The following is a 23,278-nucleotide window of genomic DNA, read 5'->3' on the forward strand; positions in this document are numbered from 1 at the left end:
TCTCTCTCTCTCTCTCTCTCTCTCTCTCTCTCTCTCTCTCTCTCTCTCTCTCTCTCTCTCTCTCTCTCTCTCTCTCTTCTCTTCTCTTCTCTTCTCTCCTTCCTCCTTCTTCTGTTCATCGAGTATTTAGCGCGCGATACCAAGACGCCTGGGTCGTTCTCTGCGATCTCTTCCTTTTTCTCTTAGAAAAAATGGACTGCCTCCATTACAATTCGCCCCCGCTATTTGCACCACCTCCTCCTCCTCCTTCTTCATCATCACCGTAATTAAAAATTCCCATGTATAGTGAGCTGTCATGTGGGATGATCTAATTATGGTTGCATGGCAAACAGTATTCTGTATAGGAATCTGTATCTCCTCCTCTTTTAAAGCGAATCAATAAAAATATTTCTGATTGAATCCGTAAAAGGAGTATTTCATAGATAATCCGTGAATATTCATTGACTTTCAGTGGAAGCACCCCCACTTTACTACTCCATCGTATATCTTATTGATTTTGAGTGGTAGTAAGATGTCTCTGCAAAATCTATAGTGCACAAATCCCCGCGACGGCTCCGCACATCTGTGTCGATTCGCGTTCTGGAAAATAAAGGAGAAGATCCGGAAGGATACTCGCGCAGGACGAACCGTCCCGCGATCCTCCAGATGGCGGATGTTTCCCCGTGGCAAGGAGCGAGACGGCGCGACGGTTTTAATGTCCCTTTTACGACCCTTTAAAATACCATCGCCGCGGTAGCTAGCGGGCTCTCTTAATTATTTTACGAGAATTCCGACGACAATGCTCCGGCGGCAAAAACAAGCGGTAACACCCTGTCTACCGCTTGGCTTGCAAGCCATAGAGATTACGAGCGAACGGGTTCGGTGGTTCGCAGTCAACTCTAACGATGTCTTCTCCAAAATTGTTGGTAGTAACCGACGCCAAGTGACGTGTATCGCGGACGTCAAGGAAAGAGGCGAGAAGAATGGAGAGACAGAGAGAGAGAGAGAGAGAGAGAGAGAGAGAGAGAGAGAGAGAGAGAGAGACACACATTTGCACTCCGACAAAATTATTTTTACAACCCGGCGAAAAAATGTGTAACGGTCATTAACATCGATGCGTCAATATTCGTGCGAGGTAACGGCAACGCTGGCTCTTTGCACATCCCGACGGCGGGTTCGGCGGAATTAGCACGGATGCCGCATTAAATTTTATTACCCTAGGTTATTCGGCCTACTGACTGCGACGGCTACGACAACGACCTGACCTGATGTCTCGGATTAAAGTCGATGCGGCCGTAATGCCGCTAACCAGACCTGGACGCGTGCGTTAGCGCGCTTTCCCCGAAAGTTTCCGACGATTTTTACGACAGAACTTCCATATCCGTGTCACGCGAAAGAATGACGAGGAGATTCGCGCATGAATAATACATTGACCTACACGACATCGAGAAATAAACATCATCGTGCGCGATGAGAGGTCGACGTACCCCTAGGAAATTAATAATTTTCGAGTTTGCGTCTCGACCGGCCCAAAATACGCGCCATTAATCACACTGACGTTCGCGATAGGCCTCCTCCTCGAAATGCGATTTTTCGTCGTTCCCTCGGATACGCACGTTAGCGCGAGCGCGCGGCAAGGAAAATCGCGTCGGAAATCGAATATTTGTTTTAATTTATGCGCGTCTAAATTTTACCGCTTTGACGGCGGCTAATTTATACTAGATGGAGAAAAAAGTCCCGGCGTCTGATCCGTGTCTGGTAATTTTTAATCGACCGCAAATGTAATATTTCACGCGCTCCATGTCAACGACGGAATTTCGAAATTTTAGACCTCGCCAGAAATCCGTTCGTTAATAGTGGGATAAGTGATTTCATAAGTAGGTTCCTTGATCTCTGCTCGAATTTTTCTTCTCAGACTAATTGCACCTCATTTTTTACATTCACGCCGGAGTTGCGAGTAATTTTATCTTTAGCATAAATATGTTTTATATCTTATCCTTGCACAACCTGCATAGAAAGAAGTCTCTTTGGATTTAATACCCGAATAGAAACATCTCAGGGAAAAACTGATTACTGGCCAGTAACTAGACAATTTTTACTGGCTAGGATTAATTAGCCAGTTACTGTTTTGAAACGTGGAAAAAAATACTGGCTATTTTTTTATGGCCAATTATTAGTCAGAAACTAGACTAGAAAAAATAGTAAGTAAATACTGGACAGTTTCTGTCCATTAAAAACTCTGAAAATACTGTTCAGTATTTTTGGGTCAGTTATTTGTCAGAAACTAGATATATAAGAAAAATGGTAAGAAAATGCTGTGTATTTTCTGTCCAGCAAAAAATCGGAAATTACTGACGAATTTTTTTGAGATAATTCCTGGCCAAAATAAAATAAAATATATTAAAAATGAAAGAAATTTAAAAAAATAAAAATTATAAAAATTTCATTTTAATAAAATTATGGTATCGATACATATATAGTTAAATTATTTATAACTATTAAAAAACTGAAAAAAATAGATACTAATCAGAAACCAATAAAAAAATGATTATAAAATAGTCAAAAACTATGTAGAAACTAGTAAAAAACTGCTTAGGAACTGCTAATAAATAGGTTAGATACTGATCAAAATCTAGTTAAAAATTGATCTAAAACTGTCTAGTTTAACTGTCAAGTTTTTGACGAAGTAATCGTTGACCAAACCAGTCAGTTTCTAGCCAAGAAAACTGACTAAAAACTAGCTAGTTACCAAAAATTCCTGGACAGTTATTGGTCAGAAACTGGATAAATTTCTACTCAGGTAATTCTACTTATTTGACTCGAATTTTTTTAATTGATTCGAACAACATATTTTATGTTAAATATTATTTTGCTTCATTATAGATTAAATTGTGTCGTTTGATAAGAGAAACACTATTATTTAAGGAAAATAAAATTAGATTTCTAACCAAATAATATATCATGCGGAAAAGATAGTAATGTGGAAAAAAGAAATATCAAATTTTATATAAAAATATTAATTATTATAAAATAATAAACTATTATAAAATAATAAACAGCATATTTTATCGAATATATTTTCAGTAAAATGAGAAAATTAAGTGAAACTATTTTTTTCTTTAAACCAAATTATTTAGACAAAACGAAAAAGTAAAATAATCGTACTTGTTGAATAAAAAAATTGGTTTATTTGGACTATTCAGACGGATAACTTTATTAACTGAATATTAACCGAGAGTATTAACATTTGTAACATTTCATATCTGTGTTTTTTAAGCTTATAGAATATAATTAAGCGTTTTTGCACACACAGACGTACACGATATGAATACGCGGGAAACAGATAAATATAAACAAACTTTTAATCGAACATTTTGTGTTTTTGGCTGATGGACTTCGGTGGAGAACTGAGATCCAAGGCAGCTGGAGCGAAGCAGGCGAATTAGGAAACTCGCGCTAATTCCCAAAATTAGACTCTTATCTTCGACGAGCCGCGAATGGAGAGTAAGGGGGCAGAATGGAGTTTGGAGGAGACCAGGACGACCGCGCAACGTAGAACAGAAACAAATAGGATCCCCGGCCCAATTAGGGATTTATTTATGCGCCGGCGGGCATATTAAACAGGCGAAAATATGAAGGCAAAAAAAAAGGAAAGAAAGAAAAGAACAAAAAAGGATAAGGGAGAGGAAAGCCGCGGGAACGTGTCCACTCCCAATTCGAGCCGGGCCGATCGTAGATACACGTCGCGCTTATAAAGACCGTAGCGGGGCCTCGTTAACGAACTGCCAGGGCAGTTAAACATAAATTGCAGCTTTGAGTCGTCTCTCTTTCGCGCCGCGTGTTCCGTGTGTCGTGTTCTCCCTGTGCGTGCACACAGCCCCGCTTTCTCGCCTTAAATCCGCGACCAACAGACTGGCCGGCCGTCTCGCAATTTTGTCGCCGCGAAACGGTTTTCTCTCATGTGCGACGCTGTCGACGAAATGAAGTGACCAGATTATTAGCGCGCGCATGCCGCTCGATCGAAAATCGATCGGTCCGCCGAACGAGAGGAGAAGGAGAAAGAGGATACGCCCGTTCGCAGAAGTGGAAACGCGGACGCTTTGATCCGACGAGTCGACCCGAGGAGACGTTCGTCGCTAAATTAGCTTCCGAGGCGCATCTCTCTCTCTCTCTCCGCGGTCAGATTATTCCGTCTGTTCGACTGAACGCCGATCGATCGAGAAAACGAGATGCCCGTGTATCCGGGCAATACCCAAAAGACCCGGATATCTGGCTGCTACTCGGAAAATTCGGATACCCGAGTAGTACCCGACCTGGGTCTCAACAAATATTTGAAAAACCCGGATATGTGGATGTTACCTAAAAGATCCGAGTACCTGAGTAGCACCCAGAGGTATTTACAAAAATTTTTGGGGGTGTTTTGCAATTTTTTCCTGTTAAGGAATTGCCAAGTGGACGATGAATTCCAAAAATGTTGGTAACATTCAGTTGATCGTCTAAATGTCATGACTGACGTAATCACGTTACTCTTTATTCGTATTTCTTGTATATATAGATTTTATACGTGTATATATTCAGTTGCAAAACGATTTTCACACTTTTTTTCCAAAGTCGCAGCGCTCAAGATTGTCATAATTGCAAGCCACTATTGGCCAATTTATGCAGCAAATGGCTATTATCAGTAACCAATTACTGCGTTTTATCAGTAATCAATTACTACGCAAAGTAATCAGTAGTGTCTCACAATTGTGACAATCGTCCCAATTAGAAATTTCTCCCATAGTCCTGATCAAATTGTTCCTAATCAGTTATCTGATTTCTCTAAGATGGCATTATCGGGTCCTCATAAGTCACGCGGCATAGTAATCAGAATTTCATTGATAATAAAGGTTATTAATGATCAGAACCTCATTGATAATTACGATAACACTACTCTACATAAACCAGATGAGTCATTGAAATCGACCTGATTAAAGTCATGATATAAGTTTCTAGTCGGGTTGAGCGTTGCAACTTTATTGGGGAAAAAAATGTGAAAACCATTCTATAACTGAGCATACAAGATATACATATAAGCAGATGTGTACTGCTCTGTTTAGTCATATTTAACGGGAAGCGTAACTACGTATATATAAAAATTTGTCTGCAGACTTTTCGTATATATTTAAGCTTATAAATTCAGTTGTAAATGTAAATGTATAGCAGTGTGTTGTTTGAAATTTTTCTGAGTGGAACAAACACAACACACACATTCGGTATGTACATGCAAGCTGAAGAACTTTTGTGTCAGACAAATATTTATGTTAATTGATAGCTTCATATGTTAATTTTATACACGTACATTTGTTATATAAAAACATTTGTAATTCTGTGCAACAAATATACTGCGTAAACGTTGCAAAAAAGTTAGTATTTTGTTGGTAAAGTTTTCGAATATGACAGCTCTTAATTATTATAATCGCAAATGAAAACGTACGTGATAATACACAACGCCTGTTTGGTGTGTCGAGTCGACGACACCCGCGTCGACTCGACAGAGTCGCCGATCTACTTACGGTTTACCGATTTATCGATTTATGTGTAAAAGCGAAGGAGGAATCGTCGTGTCGCTTGACTGACAGGGACCTTTCGTACTCGGGCGCGAAGAATGGTAAGAGCAAGGGACCAGGAGGGGGAGAAAGAGAGACGTACAGACGCGGACGGACAATGTCGCCTCGTTTATCAGAGCGGCATTGTGGGGGCCATCGTTGCCCTCTTCTCGACACACCCTTTGTTGGTTACATCTCCAGACCGCGGAGAGCACGGGACTACTCAATCCTTTCTTTCATTCACTCTCTCGAGACTCTTTTCATTTTTCTTCTCTCGCTTACATCGCCGCGTAACAAGAACCGGCCGGGGGACCGCGGAGGACAGAGAAGCCGCCGTCGCCGCGCCGCGCCGCGTCACCGTTCGCGCTCTCCACGGTTATCTCTTTAAAAAGCAATTGTACTCGAAAAAATGGTTCTCCGCTATCTGGAAAACGGATCGCTCGGCACCGAGGTGGAAGGTTAAGCCGCCGTTCCCGCGTATACGCGCGGGTGTCAGCAGAGGCGTATCTCTTACGGTTACGAAATGTCTTCTTTCGGGCATCCCAACTGTAGATTCGACGAAAACACGCGGTAAAATATTTATTTTCACAGGCCAATGAGAACCGACGCAGATTGATTGCTGCGAATAATTAATTTTATTGCCTCATCAAGGAATCTTTACATTAGTTTTAATGGGCTAAACGTAATCGGTTGCAATTTTTGGACCGTCTGTTAATTATTCGCAAACGATCAAAGCAAACTCCGTCGGTTCTCATTTCACTCGATTGGGATTCTATATAAGAACCGTAATGATTATTAAAATATCTTTTTGATTACAATAAAAATACAATAATATTTGTATCAAGCTTTTATATTTGCGGCATTAGAATTGTAAGTGGTATCACTGTAAAAGATTGAAGATCAAGGGCGAATTATCCTCGACGACGTGATTTTCGCGAAATTAATGCGTATTTATCGCAAAAATGTCGATAATAAACAATTCAACATTTAATAGTCTTTTTTTCTCAACCGGTGTTGCTTGTACGAAGCTCGCGAACAAATTGCTCACAATGATGAGAGACAGTGAAAGAGAGACAGAGAGGCAGAGAGAGAGAGAGAGAGAGAGAGAGAGAGAGAGAGAGAGAGAGAGAGAGAGAGAGAGAGACAGATACAGAGAGACAGAGACAGAGACAGAGATAGAGAGAGAACAAGATAGCGAAAGAGAGGCACGATCGCCTCGCAAGTTCGACGAGAAACCGAGAGGGAGAAACGCTAAAGCGCGATTTACCATCGGTACACGAGAACATCCTGTACGGCGCGGAGCCGTGCGATATTTACGCGGGGCGTTACATAATTTAACGGCCCGCGCGTCGCATAAGTTAGGAGCTCGGAGTTAGCGCGGAGTAGCTATAATTTCATCGTAGCTGGTTATATCTCAGGGCCTAACCGCGACGAAATGTTCAAAATAGTGGTACAGCCGATTGCTTTTAAGTCGGAACACCTCTCTTCTTCTGGTCGACTAGTCGCTCGATTCCTTCCCGTGTTCCCTCCTTTCCCTCCCCTTTACCCGCGGTCCTCGCCCCCTCAACCCTGGCCCCCGCACCATCTACGAGTGAAGAGGACAATTTATTCCTTCCTTTTTCCACAAGAGGAAGAAGGATCCTTATATCTCTTTCTCTCTCCTTTCTCCTCGCGTCCCTGCCCGAGCTTCACGCTCCTCCTCGTGGTGTCTCCTTCGAGAAAGTAGCGAAAGAGATTAGCCGGCGCGCAGCGAGTTATTCGTTGTAATTAGAGAAAATGTTAATTACAGCCGAGCCGAGTGTACTGTTTAATTTGCAGCTGGCGACGGCTTAGGAGCGATTTATTCCGGTGTGTAATTCTCACCGTAATATCGTAGTGAAAACAACTTAATCCTTTTTTTATAAAGACGAAAAGATCGGAACAGTTTCCGTAAATTAGGTTGAATCTTCGTCGAGAACTTCTGTTACGCTGTTTATGGCGGAATGACACTCCAGTATGAGCGAGTCGCGAGAAAATCGGGCGTTTACGTGATGAGAGCGGTTGCTTTTTCGCGAGATGAGTTTGGGCGAAGCTCGCGTACGTCTGGCCAAGCCCAATCTGAGATTTCGGTCCGCGTTGTAACGTAATAATTTAGGCCCGTGAATACATGCGCCACTCGTAAAGCCGTCCTTCGGCAGCATTTAACTCGCTTTTAATGATTTCCAGGCGTGGACAGATCCGATCTGGATTTTGAATGGCGCGCCGACGAGGGAATTAGCTGTATCGGAACGATGCCATTTACTCTTCAATCCCCGTTATAACGGAAAAAATTATTTCGCTATATGAAATCACGTGCGATGAAGAAAGTTTGGCGACTGCATCGACAGTTGTATCGTAAAAAAATATATGTATAATTAGTATATAGCGACAGTAGATATGCACACGTGTATATACGTACAGTAGTAATTAGAGGAACATCGGAAATTTATGCAAGATTAATCAGCCTAATGATTAATAAGCTTACACATATATCGATACGATAAATTTTAAAACGTTATAAATATTAATGCAACGTGTCGACGTGAAATTAATACGGCGTGTCGTTTCCAGCGAGATTTTTCGAGACCAGATACTCACGCGAAAACAATCGTTTGAAGCGTACTGCTTCGAAATTATCATACACGTAAAATTGAGTTAAGAGAACACTCGATAGGACACTAGAATTTCGCGGGGAAAAACGAATTGTTCTCACATATAAAGAAGCTGTACAAAGGAAATGGTTATAAAGAGCACGGCCAAGAGTAGCCCAGATTCATGACCAGAAAGTTTTGAAAGCATTTTAATCTTAAAATAAAGTTTATGATGCGTAAATTACAAATATATAAGTGCCAAAGTGTCGGACCTCAAGTTTGCCATATTGCGAATTTGCATGACCATGTTTTGCCAGGTATGCTATCGAGGTAAGCACGAACAGGCAACGAAAGAAAAGAACCTAACTTTTGTGAAAGGGAAGTGGAGTTTCTTTCGAATTAGATCGATCTATATTATCTACTCAGATAATGGAGATCAGAGAAATACAAAGGCGTTTAGTACGGCTGCAATTCAACGTGGAGAATACGGGCGCTATCCTGTGGAAGTGGAATTTTCAATGAGCCATATCTCTGAAAAAACCTGAGATCCGACTATTTTGACACTTGTATATTTATAATCTACACACCATAAATTTTATTTTAAACAGTCCAATATGGTTTCAAAATTTTTTGACCATAAATCTGGACCAATGGTCTATATGCACTTGGCCGCGCTCTTTGGAAACTGAGCCGACACGACCCTAGAGACCGGTAGAGATCCTACTGTGTTACAAGGTATTGTTACAGTGTTAGGCTACTGCATTTGATCACACAAAATGTTCCTTTCTTATTCTCACAAAATGTTCTTGTTTAACACTTACCTAACCATTATTGTTGGTCAGCAAATCATCTTTTCACGTTATTGTAGTTTGGATTCCGAGGTTTCAGGTGCGAGCGATTTTTGTTCGGCAAATGATGAAAGCTTGTGTAGCTCATCAGTCGCCATTATGTGAACGTGAAAAATCCGGAAAAAACTACAAAAGGATGAAAACTAATTTTTCTTCCCTTCTTTTTCTATTAACAGTCACGACAAATATCCGCAGGTAGCTAGGACGAGCTGTACCTGTATAGGTGATTTCGTCAGCAGGGTTCTTCTTTACACTTCTTCGCCATAGCATATCAACCATGAAATTGTTACTCGTAAATGTAATATTTTTCAGGTTATTCGTTACAGATAACATTTCAGAGATACAATTTTAACATAATGCAAACTACGGTTCGTTTCAATTTGTTGGTTATTAACGTTAGATTTTTTATAAAAGAGTCATTTATTATGAGAATTAACAATGAAAATATCATTAAGAGGAAACTGAATTTGGATCAAAACGTTTGGACAGAATATTTAATTTAATTTTCATTGCAAAATTAAGTTAAAAAGATAAAGCACATATTATCATATAAAGAGCTCCTTATTAGTATTTTCCCTTTCGCTATTCGAATATCAAAAGAGTCTTTTCCATCTGCCTTTTTCATTGCAAAATAATTAGATAAAACATCGCGATGTCACGAAATCAGCAGAGGTCGATTTCGATTTCACGCATAACGAATATTTCAGTAGCGAATGAAGACGGCGCTGAGACGACGGGGTAGATTCCGATCGCGATTTGAGGTTTACGTGGATCTTGAAGAATTCACACGGCAAAGGGTTCTAATCTAATCGATCTCATCTCGTCGGCGGCTACTTAAAAGAGGAGAAGCGGTTGATTTACCGTTCTGCGGATGAAAGTGGCCGACGTTAATGCCTATAACAGCTTCGTAGCGGCACGTTGTCAGCAGCCTCGTCAGCAACGGCGCCAATGACACGACCGGGAACGGACCTCAGCGAGCGCATCCACCACCATGGTTCGTTGTAAACGACGGACGATGTAAACGCTCCGGACCACCCGCTGGTCCCGTGTAAATACGAACCAACAGTCGAAACGACACACGTGGGTCAACCAGCCGGCCAGCCAACCGGTCGGCCGATTGACCATCCCGACCAGCTCGTAGACGACAACGGTGGTGTGCACGCCGTTTCGTTTACAAGCCGGCGCTGGGACGGTAAACTTTTCGATGTACCAGCGCACCGCCGTCGGATAATTTGCAGGAAGCAGCGACGGCGAATTTTCGATACCGGAACGCAAACGGGTGGCAAACGGTTATAAACGGAAAACAAACCCGGGCCGAAAGTCGCCGGAATTGCGACTGTTTTTGTCGTAACTCTCGCGGAGCTGTATATTTGCGGTCGACTGGCCGGCTGCCTGCAAAATTTGGCTGCCAACATTGGAAACGAAATTCAGTCATGGCTGTTTTATCAATCTGCATGGATCGGGTCCCGCCGGATTAAGCGATCCCGCTGTTTCCGTGTTATTTATTTGTTTTTTATTCGGTCCCTTCGGTTTTTGCAAAAAGTGATTGCGTGTAAACATAAAAAAAAGTGAAAAGTACCATATGGAATAATTAATCTTACGTTAATGACAGTGTTAGATTATCCCCTGCTCTATTGTCCCCTGTCGAAATTCTGATCCTATTCTTTCGACCCCAATATTCCGTTTGTCTACTTTGACACTCTGTATATCAATTTCTTTTGTATTCAACCTACTAACTTTGCTGAAAGGTCTTCTTTAGAATTTACAAGCAGCGTCTGCTACTGCTAGTTTCGTGCGTCTGCCATTTAAAAGAATGAAATAGGACTTTAGTTTCCATGTACATTAAACACACTTATCCTTCAAAACAGAAATTTCAGATCGAAACTAGGAAAATTTCAACTTGAGTATGCATTTGGTTTTAAAAGTGTCAATTTCGAACATCTGGCCATTCAGGTCTTTAGAGTACATTATCTTTAGAGTGTATTATCTGAATGCTCGAGTGTATAGAGATGCCAATTTCGAACACTCGCATGGTTAGTACCTGAAGTTGACAAGTATATCTTAATTTTTCACTGATATAAATGAGATTTTTATTTACATAAATATGAGAAAGTTCAAGTGGAAAGTAGAACTAAAATTTCGACTCGGGTATTAACGAGAAGTTTCTTTGACAAGAAGTTCTCAGAATTTACAAATGGACATTTTGTGCGTTTTCTGCCACATAAAAGAGCCAAGTAGTTCAATTTCCATATATATTAAACGCATACATTGATCCTTCAGAATATACAAACGTTAAAAAGTTCAGGTTAAAATTTCGACTCAGGATATTCCTTTGATCCTGCGACCGAGTAACCTGAATGTCAAAGAAGACCTATGTGGAAAGAACGAAGTGGTCGCACGAGGGAAACGTCTACGCGGATTGGAGCGGACTTCGTAAGCCGGTGGAAGCTTAAACGGTAATTGTTCGGGCTGACTAAGCAGTTAACGTCGCGCCGAAACTTGAGGACTACTTGAGCCATTAGCCTTCGTTTGCCTCGTCTGTTCTTCTTCTTCTTCTTCTTCTTCTTCTTCTACGTCCTCCTCTCTGAATTGTAACGGCATCCCTTGAGCTGAAGGCGGCAGGCGTAAACGCCTAAGGAGGAGGGAGGGAGGGAGGTGGATAATGCGGTTGTCCGCCATTGAGACTCGCGGCTCTGATTGCGGATCTACCGGGACGGGGAGAAGTTCCGTCGGCGGGTGCCGGCTTTTATTAGTTTTAAACACGCGTTAAATAAAACTGGGCTAAGCCGGGACCCGGAGATCGGGGCTCGCGCGCGGTCTCAGAGACGTAAACGTTCGTAAAAGCGCGCCGCGCGAGCGGAGGCGTTCGTAGGGCGCGAGGACGACCCTCGTCGCGGTCCCTTCTTGTCGTTTTCGTACTAGGGGGAGGGGTGGATTTGGATCCGAAGACGTAAGGTTCCTGGGAGCATTCGGAATCGGGGAAAGTCCGCGGTAAATTGCGGTAAATTGAGCCGCGCCGTTGATCCTAGAAATAATCTCCGGGACGATGTTCCGTCTCTCGAGATCTCGAAGCGGAGGCCCGTCCGCTCTCCTCTCTCGCTCCACTTTAACGAAGCGAATCGCTCCGAGCCGACCCGGAATTGCGAATTAGCGCGAGGTGGAAGCATTTTTACGAAGCGGGTTATATCGACCGGTCAATAAAGCGCCGCTGGGAATTTCCAACGGACGTTAATGCCCCCATTCGAACGACTGCTGCGAGTCGTCGCGGGGAGGCGACGTTGTGTTTCTTTTTCCGCCACTCTCCCTCCCCCCTGCGCTCTGTCGTCCTTCCCTTTCGACGGGGTGGATGAGGAGGAGGAGGTAGAGGAATTCTTTTTCTGTCAGAAAGTGGCTCGTTCGTGCCCGGATCGACCCCCGTCTTTAATTAGACGGCTTCCTCCGCCACCGTCGCCCGTCGGTCCCCAAGAGAACGGAAAGAATCACGAGGCGAGACCGTTCTCCATCTCGCGGAAGTCCTCCTCCCAATCAGCGCGTGGATTACACTTTTAATTCATTTTTTTAACTAACTCGACCGTGTCCTGTCTTACGGGATCTACGGGAGCGGAGCGATCCACCTCCGGCTGGAACAAAGTGCCCGCGAAGAAAGTGAAACGAGGGGTGAAAGAGCCCCCGTAACTTTCGAACAGCGGAAGAGCATCGCCCCGGAGCATTTTCGTCAAAATAAAAATGAATCTCGTCTTTCTGAGCCCGGATTTATGTTAATTTCTCCGTCGCGGAAATAAAGACTTTTTTACAGCGCGTGGGGAGAGTACAATTAGTACACCTCATCTCAAAGGATCTTGCGACGCCTGTCGAATAGGCGGTCACAGCGTGCTTAACCTACTTACATCATCAGGCGATTTGATAAATATATACCCATATTACTGAATCTTTTCTACTTTAGATCTACGTCAAATTGTACAATGAAACGGATCAAAAGCACATGATTTTTGTGATTCGATCCATATCGGGAAAAAGTGTTTGTTGTTTGCTATTATAATTACATATAATCAGGAGAATCATTTTAATAGTAAATGTTAATCGTAAAAATCAACGTGCAAGCGTCCTTTATAACTTACATTTCTTCATGACTTTGTCACGTTCACTTTACGACTATTTATTGACTATCGAGAGAAAAGGATAATTTTTGGAACATTTTGCAAGTATGCCCAACGATCTGCAATGTTTCTTTTATACGAATATCTGGAAACGGCACTCAAGAAGCTTCAGCGCGTCATTTTCATCTTCCGGCGTCACAAACCAACATGGCTGCGGCGAATATCCAAGAGTCTTGGCCATTCTTTCAGCAAAAAATCGCGATTTGAAAAATACTTTTGCGCACTCCAATATGACCGGACGAAATGGACGGATATATCCGCTTTTGCTGTAAATGGTTGGACGATTTCAACAATGACCGACCGGCGAGACGCGTTATTACGGCGATACGTCTTATTCGCGCGAGTCACGATTACCACTCGACATTGCACGACGGCTGTGTTTTCTCGTTTCGAAAAGTGCAAGTAAGTGTACGTTCGACGCTCGGTCGCTCGCCGTGCATTCGTTTCAGCGGGGAACGAGTGCGCCGCGAGACTAAACCTCGCCGCTATCGGTTCCGGCAAATTCTGAATAGCAAACGTGGGAACGACCCGATATCGCGCGTGCAATAACGCGTATACATATTTAATATCGCATTAAAACTGCGTGCGCCGTATAATTAACCCTATTTCTTGCTCACCCGTGTGCGTGCGCGTTTCGCCTTCGCTCACGGCCGCCGGGCAAAAAGTTCAACCGGGAAGAATTCGCGCTCGCACTAAAGAAATTCCTCCGATTACGAAACACTCGGAAACACCATACGGTGGTGTACACCTACACCGCCACCCTCATCCCACCCTTACTCAACGTTATTGCTTATCAACTGGCGCACCCCTCCGCGGGTACAAACATTTTCTCCCTTCGTCCGAAATTGCGTGGAATTGTGTCGTTCGCTCTCTTATCCTCTTACTCCGACGTCTCTCTCTCCCTCCCTCTCTCTCTTTCTCCGCCACATTCCCCCGTCGAATGAGTGGCCATAAACGTAAACCGTGTTCTTTTAAGTGGGGCGCGTTTAAAAAGATCGCCTAGGCACGTATGATCGCTCGGGTTTCGAGGGAATCGTTCTTCCTCCCTCGCTGGCTTCCACCCCCTTGCCACGTTCGTTCCGCGCCCAAGGGGAAGAAGAAGCGGCCTGTGCCGCCTGTACGAGCGGGGCGGGAGGGCGAGAGAAGCAGTAGGGGGTGGTTTAGACGAGAGCGTAGGGTAGGCCTTTCTCTCTTTCTCTCCACCTCTCTCTCTCTCTCTCTCTCTCTCTCTTTCTCTCTCTCGCACGCGAGCGCGGATAGTAATATTCTTGAACCCCCAAGAGAAGGCTTACTGCAATAACCCCCGCGGCTCAGACTCAAAACCCGCCGTTCACTCTATGTATCTCTCTTACCCTCCCCCTCCAGCCCCTTCATTCCCGACCCTCCTGGTGAGATCCTCCATCACCCTGCCGCTCCACCTTCTACGCGCGCTCCTGACTCGCTATAAATCTTACGCACCTCTAAATCGGACAAACGCGGCGTGCGCGCGAATCTACGGAGGCGGCCTGCCCGTGGAATCAGGAAAAAGTGTCTTCTCGGGCGCTCGCGTCGGCTTTTCCGTGGAAAGCGGGTCTCCGCGGAAGTGGAGGTGGAGGGATTCACTGCGAGTTGCGCTCCGCGTGAGGAGCCGTTGCTTCCGGCAAGATTTGCACAAATAGAATCCGGAAGGCAATTCCCGGGGTTTCTTATCCCACCGTCTCCGCGACGAACCGCGGCGCGGTGATTGTTCGTGCGAATTCGCCCGAGTGTATCGTCGCTGAGGCGCCGTCGTCTATCACGCACACATCTCAATCATCTCAACTCCGTCTACCTCTCTCTCTCTCTCTTTTGCGGCTTGCGCTAGAGATATTCATTTTTGCTGTGATATGTCTACCTCACATTCTTTAATTTTAAAGATTACTATTAAGTAATCCACAGTGTATTAAAGTTTGCTTTTTATTGGTAAACTCTTTATTTGATCTATTTTCTTTCCTCTTTCCTTATGCATTCTAGGGTAAAACACTCAATTATAGACAAGCTCTTAGTCATTGACACTTTAGAAGAAAACTTGATCTTTCATACGACCAGCATTGCGAATGAAATTTCTTGCCCGCACCCAATGAATCCAAAAGAACCTCACAACTGAAACTGTGTGAACAACCATCACTGGTCGCAAGAAAAACTAGCCTTTTCTAGACTGTCCATGACTAAGGAGATCAATAATTGGATGTGAATAATTAGGTGCTGTATCCTATTCTTGTCTTTTGTTTTCTTGCTTTGTATATATCACCCAAGACTAGACTAGACTCATTAATTTACTTATTTATAACTACTACTTGTTAATCAGATATAATTATTACGTGTCCAAAGGTGTGTAACACCTCAGAATGAACAAATTCTACTCTATTCTGTTCTGCTTTTTTCTTCTTACGACAATTGGTCAACCTGTTAAGATGACGGCACAAGTTATGCAAAGAGAAGCACGGAGCACTGAATTTACGTTGAATTGCGCGACGAAGATTTGGCGCGCTGCGAGAAATTTCAAGCACGGACATCACCCCGGGCTGGTCGCCCGCCGAACACTCCTCTCACACGATGCCCTTCCTCTCCTCCTCGGAATTAGTAGGAGCTGATCGAGGGGTGGAAAAAAAATTGGTGGCAATAAAAATAAATTACATGCATCGTAACGCGCGCGGTAGTACCGCCGGGAGAGCTCGCAGGCATCCATCCTGCTGCTTGCATACTTCGGGTCCTGATTAAAATTGGGGTGCGGTAGGAAAGGAGCGATCGGTTAGCCCCGGGCCTCGTCGCTTCGGGAAACCGTCTTTCCGCTTCTTTTTATTCCTCGCTCTCGTTCCTCCCCGCTCGTTTTTCATCTCTCTTCCTCTCGTTTTTTTTTCTTTCTTCCTTTCTGTCTCTCGTTCCTCCGCCGTGGCGCGACGCGTTTATTCTCGCTCGCTGCATCCTCTTGGACGTGGCGTGTCCAGGTGCGTCCGCAGGCACCAATTATCAAAATTCGGCCTGCGACCGAGACCTCGCATAAAATGCCCCGATAATAACGATCGGGCGACAACACACGAGCGCGACGCTCCGTGCCGTCCCGTCGCGTCGCTAACGAAATCCGTCGGTGGCGGCAATCGAAAATTTACGGATTATTCGCGTTTCGCTGTTAATCAATCGCCCTGATGATTGGGCCAATTTATTAGCGTGATAACGAAGCATATCGACTTCGCCATTACCATATATTCAATACTCGCATGGCGAAAAATTGCAAAGGATCCTTTTAAAAAAAATATATCTACGTTTCGTTAGAGCTTTATTGGCCACGATATGTGCTGCGCCGCTATATCTCATTTTTATGTACAACCGTCGTGAGGAGGAAAAGGAAAAAAGGGTCGCATTACGATAGCAGCTCTCGTTTGGAATGCAAAAGGGTATTTTTTTACACGGATTTCACTCGCAAAAGATGCGCGTTCTCGCGACATTTCCGCAGCGCCTGGTAGCACTCGCGCAATAAAATTCTAGTCCGTATCGCGAGACAAGCGAAAGGGAGACGGATCCTGAGGGGAGAAGCGGGCAAGAGGGACGCTCGGTCTCGCGGTCGCGGGCGTAGGCGTAGGAAACTCGCCTCTCTCAAAGTAAGCGTAAGAGGAGCGCCGCGTGGTATCGGCGACGTGCCGCGCGCAGGCACTGTTTTCGCATTTATTTAAAGCGCAAGGACACCTAGTCGCCGCCGAGTCCTGACTTCGCAGTCCGATCGCAAAGTGCCAAGATGTGTCCTCGTCCACGTAATCGAACCACCGCCGCCGCCGCCGCCGCCGCCGCCGCGTTCTCACACACTCACGGATACGCGAGGCGAGACGGAGAAAAAGCCCGCGAGCTCGCTCCCGCAGAACACGACGACGAGGAGGCGAGGAACGCGAAGACCATGTGAGCCGCGCTCATTACGCGCCATTACTCGCGATAAATCGTCGCCCGTAATTGCCCGCTATCGGAACTATTAATGATTAAGGATCAGCCGATATAACTGCGTTAATTGCTATTATTGAGCGAACACGTATCGAAGGCGGTGAATATCGTCGCAGCTGCGTTTCGACATTCCGCGAGTCCATCGTCGTCTGACGAGGCACTTATCGCCATTGTCGCTCGCCGACGATCTCTCGTCGCTTTTCGCGCTGACGTCATTCCGCTCGCCGCTACTGATAGGATGTAGGAACGGGTGAGACGAGACCGTACCATCGGGAAAGTCAAGGTGACGACGCGATCCAACGCGTGGCTGTGCCTTTACGTAATAAGGCTCGGGAACTTTATTAGGGAGCAGGTTTTTGTGGGGCCGAAAGATGCCCACTTATCTAAATACCACATCTAAGCATGCGAAACTCACGCGCACGCGTGCGTATGCAAATATTACACCGCGGACGCGGTGCTGTCGCATATGATTATGACTTCATATTCGGGCTTAACCCGACACGTGATCGTGCACGCGCGACCGCTGGAAATCGCGCTCGTTGTTCCCGTCGATATGTGTGTATTATTCCGCGAGGAAATTGGGAGGAGTTAATTCCGCGTCGTCGGGTGTGTATCTCGTTATCGTCACGTTTCGTTGTAACGCTGGAATTTCCAGAGCGGCTAAAATCACGGTAATTCGTAATTTCTTATAAAAATTGCTCAAATTTACAACATGCATTTTATAATCTTAATTGTGTGTTGAATGAAACTAAAAGGAGTAAATCAATATTCTTTCCCTATCATTGCGCATTTCTTATCATTTTGTACACTCTAATAGTAATAGATCAGTAAATCGGCTGTAATTCTAGTGTCAAGAATATATTGCCCGTATAGTCCCTACAAAAAATAATTGAAAATTAGATTTACGTTAATATTTCTATTTTCCGTAAAAAAACCTGTGATACATATGTATGCACGATATACAATTGAATAACAATATATATTTTCTGTAACATCATTTTATTTATTTTACTTTATATTATTTCTGACTTTTACATTTTGACCTGTGAATCACAATAAAATTCACGGATAAATGAATGAATTAAAATATTTTCAAGGATGATGTCGAATGATGTATTTATGGCATACTAATAATATGTCTAACGTGAATAATACATTATTAAACAGCATTTGATGTTATCATGTTTGCTGGAGCGTTTATTTCAAAGTGGAATAACTTTTGATCGAGGCTCTGAACCAATTGTTTTAGATTGTTTTAGATGCAATATAGATTGCAATATAGATGCAATCGATCTATAATTTTATTTTTATTTTTATATTATTTTTTAGATATGGGTAATACATCTTTAAAGTGAGTGGTTTTGTGAGTGTGATGATTTTTTTGTTTCTCACTTTCTGAGCACACCCAACATCCAAAAATAAGAAAATTTGTCTTAAAAAGATTTTCAAATAACATAAAAAGTTTTTTATAAATATATAACACATTTCTTTAATTTTTTAAAAATAATTATCTTAAATAATTTTAAAAATAGAAAAATGTATTCCCTAAAAATATGATTAAAAAGTAGATACTTTTTTGGAGATGGATGTGTCGCGTAATTCATTGGAAAAAATGTTGCAATCTTTCTGTATTATATTCGCGACTCCACGCGTTTCTTAATCATCACCAGTCGAACTCGCGAAGTCAAACCTGCACAGCAAGAGGGTGAGAACGAGCAAAAGGCGAGATCTTGGTGGAACGATCACCGGGTCCGGGATTATCCCCAGTGAGAGGCTCAATGTCAGCTGGACGGGAACAGCTGCGAGCAAACGAGCGAGTAAGCGAGCGAGTGAGCGAGCGAGCAAGCGAGTTAGCGGCCAAAGGCGAAGGTTCGCGATGGCCAATAACTTCCTGGCGAATGATACCGTGGTGTCAAGGTGGTAACCCACGGATTACGAAGCGTCGCTGAACGATCGCGTGCGCCGTGCGCGTTTGGGCGAGTGCGTGGGCGTTAACTTGAGCGTGGATGAGTCTGTACCCCAATGAAACCCGTTTGCGTTAAACCCGGGGCTCATATTATCCTTCGATTCCGCGATCGGCGTCGACCAGACTCGGGTTCTAACTATACGGGTAAAAACTATACTTCTTCACGAGGTCGGATTTAAATAAATAGAGATAAGAGATGCTAATAGTAGTACTCTTATTAGTAATAGTAGTAGTAGTGATAGTAGTAATAGTGGTGGTAGTAGTAGTGATAGTAATAGTATGGTAGCAGTCGTCGTAGTAATAGTGGTAGTAGTAGCAGCAGCAGCAATAGCAGTAGTATTAATAATAGAAGTTGACTGTCTATTTTGCTGGTAGCTTGTCTGTTTTCGTTTGCCGCTAATGTATCGTTAATAATAAAATCAATACAAATTTAATCACTACAAAAACAAATCAAACGCACTGAAATACATTTAGTAGTAGCAATCAATTGCTCACCGAAAAACAGACATCAACCCGGTGTTGAGTTCATATAAAGAACGGATGTGTATAATGTATAAAGAGATAAAGCAATCCGAAGGATCAATTAGCGGGATCGTTCTATCTTGGGTTACCGTGATTAAAACAACGTGAGAGATCAGCGTTTGGTGTCTTGATGGAAACCGGTTTTATTACTTATCGCCAGTGTATCCGTGATTCTGGAATATCGAATTCCTCCATGATCGTACTTCAATCGAATTCTTGCTCTTCTGCTCTGCCTTTCTCTCTCTCTCTCTCTCTCTCTCTCTCTCTCTTGTCACGCGAGAAAGTGCATGGCAAGCGGCGAATGCCTGATATAATTTATGAAGCACGTTTCCGTGAATTAAAATCACGAGTAGAATCAAGACACAGAATGTCATTTTGTTGACGCATTTCCTCCATTGTATAATACAATTATACAATGATTATGGATGCACCGCGTGAAAATTCATTTTACAAATCCCAATTATGTTCGCACGACGATCATGACGGCGAAGCGAATCGAAAATTTTCAGGAAGACACTCGTAAGATACTCGAATATCAGAGCCAGTAAAAAATATCAGAATAACGACGTTGCCCGGGGACAGGATAGGGGGCGGAGGAGGACGGAAGAAGAGGAGGAAGAGGAGGAGAAGTATCGAAGAAGAAGAGGCGAGCTATCCACCGAGGCAGTTATCGCGAACGAGGCAGGCCCGTCGAAAAGGCACGGTAAACGGTTTTATTAATGGTACGTCCGCGACATAAACACTTTACGTAAGGATATTATCGATCGATAAATCGGAGCCTACAACGCGAGCCGTCCTCTTCTATCCTGTTCTATCTGGCAGGCCAACCTATCGTTGATCATTGCGCGCGTTGTGCGGCGTGCGAGGCAATCGACGACGAGGCGCAACGCGGCGCGCGTCGTCCGTCTCCGTTTAATCCGTCGCCGACGTCGCCGTCGTCGTCGTTGTCGCCGCTGCCGACGCCGCCGACGTTAATACAGTCTCTACCTATACATCGACTGCGGTGGCCTCGCACCTCGTTTTTCCTCGGGCCAACTGCATTCCTGATAATAGCGCCGATTTGTTCTTAGCGCAAGCGCGACCGTGAGGAAGACAGTAGTCTCACGATCGAAAGGAATAAAATGAAGAAGGTAAACTACTTTTAATTGGACCTCTTCAATGGTAGATTGTACGGATAAGCTGGTAAACTTGAGACACATCGAGATGTAACTCTCTCTCTTTCTCTCTTTTTTTGGTTTTCCTTTTGAAAGGATATTTTAGGAAAGGATAAAGCGCGCTTTAGAAAGTGGCACTATCAAAGATAGTGTTGATTAAAGATCATTAATAAAATTAAAAAAAAATGGTCAAATTAAATCCTAAGTGTGAAATAAATTATTGACCTACTCTCTTGAGAGATATTGTAGAAGAGAAATTTTACTCTACTTAATAACACGTAACTTAAGTTTATTTATTCATGGATGGAGGGTGTTGACGACGAGATGCTAAAAAATTTACTCGGTTGCTCTCAAGTCAGACATTTGTCTTTTTAAACTGTAATATTTCCTCAATTTTAAATTTTAACTCAGGAAAAGTATCTGTGTCCTAAAAGAAACATTTTGCGATTCCATTTCTACCTTTTCTGTCACGACAAATACATAAACAAAATATGTTTATCCCATTGTAAACATCCCTCGGTTATTTCTATCAGCCATCGTTGATAAAGTGAATTAAAACCACTAATAGAATTAAAAGAACTCAATCAAATCTTGAATAAAGTGAATTGACTTTCCCTCCTGAAACATTCTGTGCTTGCTTTACCCGCGACATGATCTCGCACAGCCGTCTGCACCCTCGAAATTTCCAAATCTGCGAGCTGATCGCCCGTCGATCGCTCAACAATCGCCATTGGGCGAACCATACCGATAGATACATAATTTCGTGTTATCACATGCGACTTTCACTCTCTCTCTCTTTCATTAACGACTCTTTCATTAATCGCATCCTCTGCAACGAGTAGTATATCCGTGCCGATCGTAAATTCCACATGGTATCTTTCGAACTGGGATGCCGTGTGCGCGCGCGCGTGAAATTGTAATCGGATTTATCGCGGAGATAGCGTAATTAATTGAGTCGCGCGCAATGACGCGTCGATAAGCGTAACACGTGATAGCGGAACGAAAGAACATCGTACAGGCGACGAGGGATCACTCCCGATCTCGGGATCGTGCACAACGTCCTTATGCGATACGGATCATAAGATCCCACAGGCGTGTCGTCTTAAACGCGATACATTATGCCATACACGCGTAAATGCCTGCGTGCGTATCTGCATGCGAGCGTGCGTGCGTGCGTGCGTGCGTGCGTGGTCGACGTCATTATCGCGTCGCACCGTCGCAAAAGTGCATCCGAATGCGAGCAAGCAGCCCCCAAGTCGTCGTCGTCGTCGTTGCACCTTCGAATGTCGTGTCGCGGGTACGATGTCGTAGGCGAAATCGATTCCATCCCGCGCGACCGGGATGAAATCGTCCTCGGGACAACGCACGCTCTCGTCTCCCGCCGATGGTGCGTGCTCGCGGCGCATTCTCGTTATAATTGCACGTCGCGCCGCCTGAAACGCTATCTGGATCGCGTGACCGTTACGACGCTGACGACGACGATGATGGTGTTACGGCGGTAGCCAGGCGTCATTAGCGGGGACGATTAATAGGACGACAGGCCCCTGCGGACCGGGTCCGCGCGTGACGTAAAGGACCCACTGATTAATAACTCACGCTGGCAGCAAGAACTCCGCGGAGTGAACGAGCGCGACAGGTAATATTTGTTGCCATTCGAGAGTTTCTATATTTTTGACTCCTCACGGTGTGTGCGAGTATATGTGTACATGGATATGTATGTATACATGTATGGATGTGCAACTTGATAAATTGAAGGAGCGAGACATTTTGTCGCGTAATACCGTTAACATCAAAACGGTTGTTGGCGCATCTCTGCTTCATCGACGACGAAGAAGTCAGAGAAATAATCGAAAACGCAAGACTTCTAGAAAAGGTCAATAGGCACATAGAAAAATATTTTTAAAATCTTTTTAATTATTCTACAATAAACGCGTTAATCCCTAAAATTAATTTATTATAGATTATATATACAGAGTGAGTCAACAATTATTGTTACCTTAATATCTTCGAAACAAGAAACAAAAATGAGATCTTTAAATTTTTGAAGCTATCCTACTTAAAAAAACAATTTCTTATAGTGGTTACATTTATGGATATTCCCTCTGGCAAGAATAGCGTCGAAAATCTTAAAGTTACTTTTTTGGCCTCAAAGATATTCAACATAATAATAGTTATTGGCTCATTTCGTATATATTAACCTTATAATCAAAATCAGTCTTAAGATTTACGGACAAAGTTAATCCACTAGAACGAAAAAATTTTCCTAACACAAAGAAATAAAAGAATGTAGTCTGAAGGTCAGCGGAGAAATATACATATAAGTCAGTGATCATAGTTAGTAGGAGGCAAAAGGAAACGGGTGAAATTACACTAGTACGTTCAGAAGGCGCTTGGTATGACTGCATATGCGTGTGCTAGGGTTAAGTTATGTATAAAATATAATTAATTGTATCTACAATCTTGGCTATACACAGTCAATAAAGAGCTTTAGTGAAACAAAGTAAAAA

Source organism: Odontomachus brunneus, unplaced genomic scaffold (assembly GCF_010583005.1).
Source record: "Odontomachus brunneus isolate Ranch 3 - 2012 unplaced genomic scaffold, Obru_v1 Obru_scaffold_008, whole genome shotgun sequence".
Taxonomy (NCBI): Eukaryota; Metazoa; Arthropoda; class Insecta; order Hymenoptera; family Formicidae; genus Odontomachus; species Odontomachus brunneus.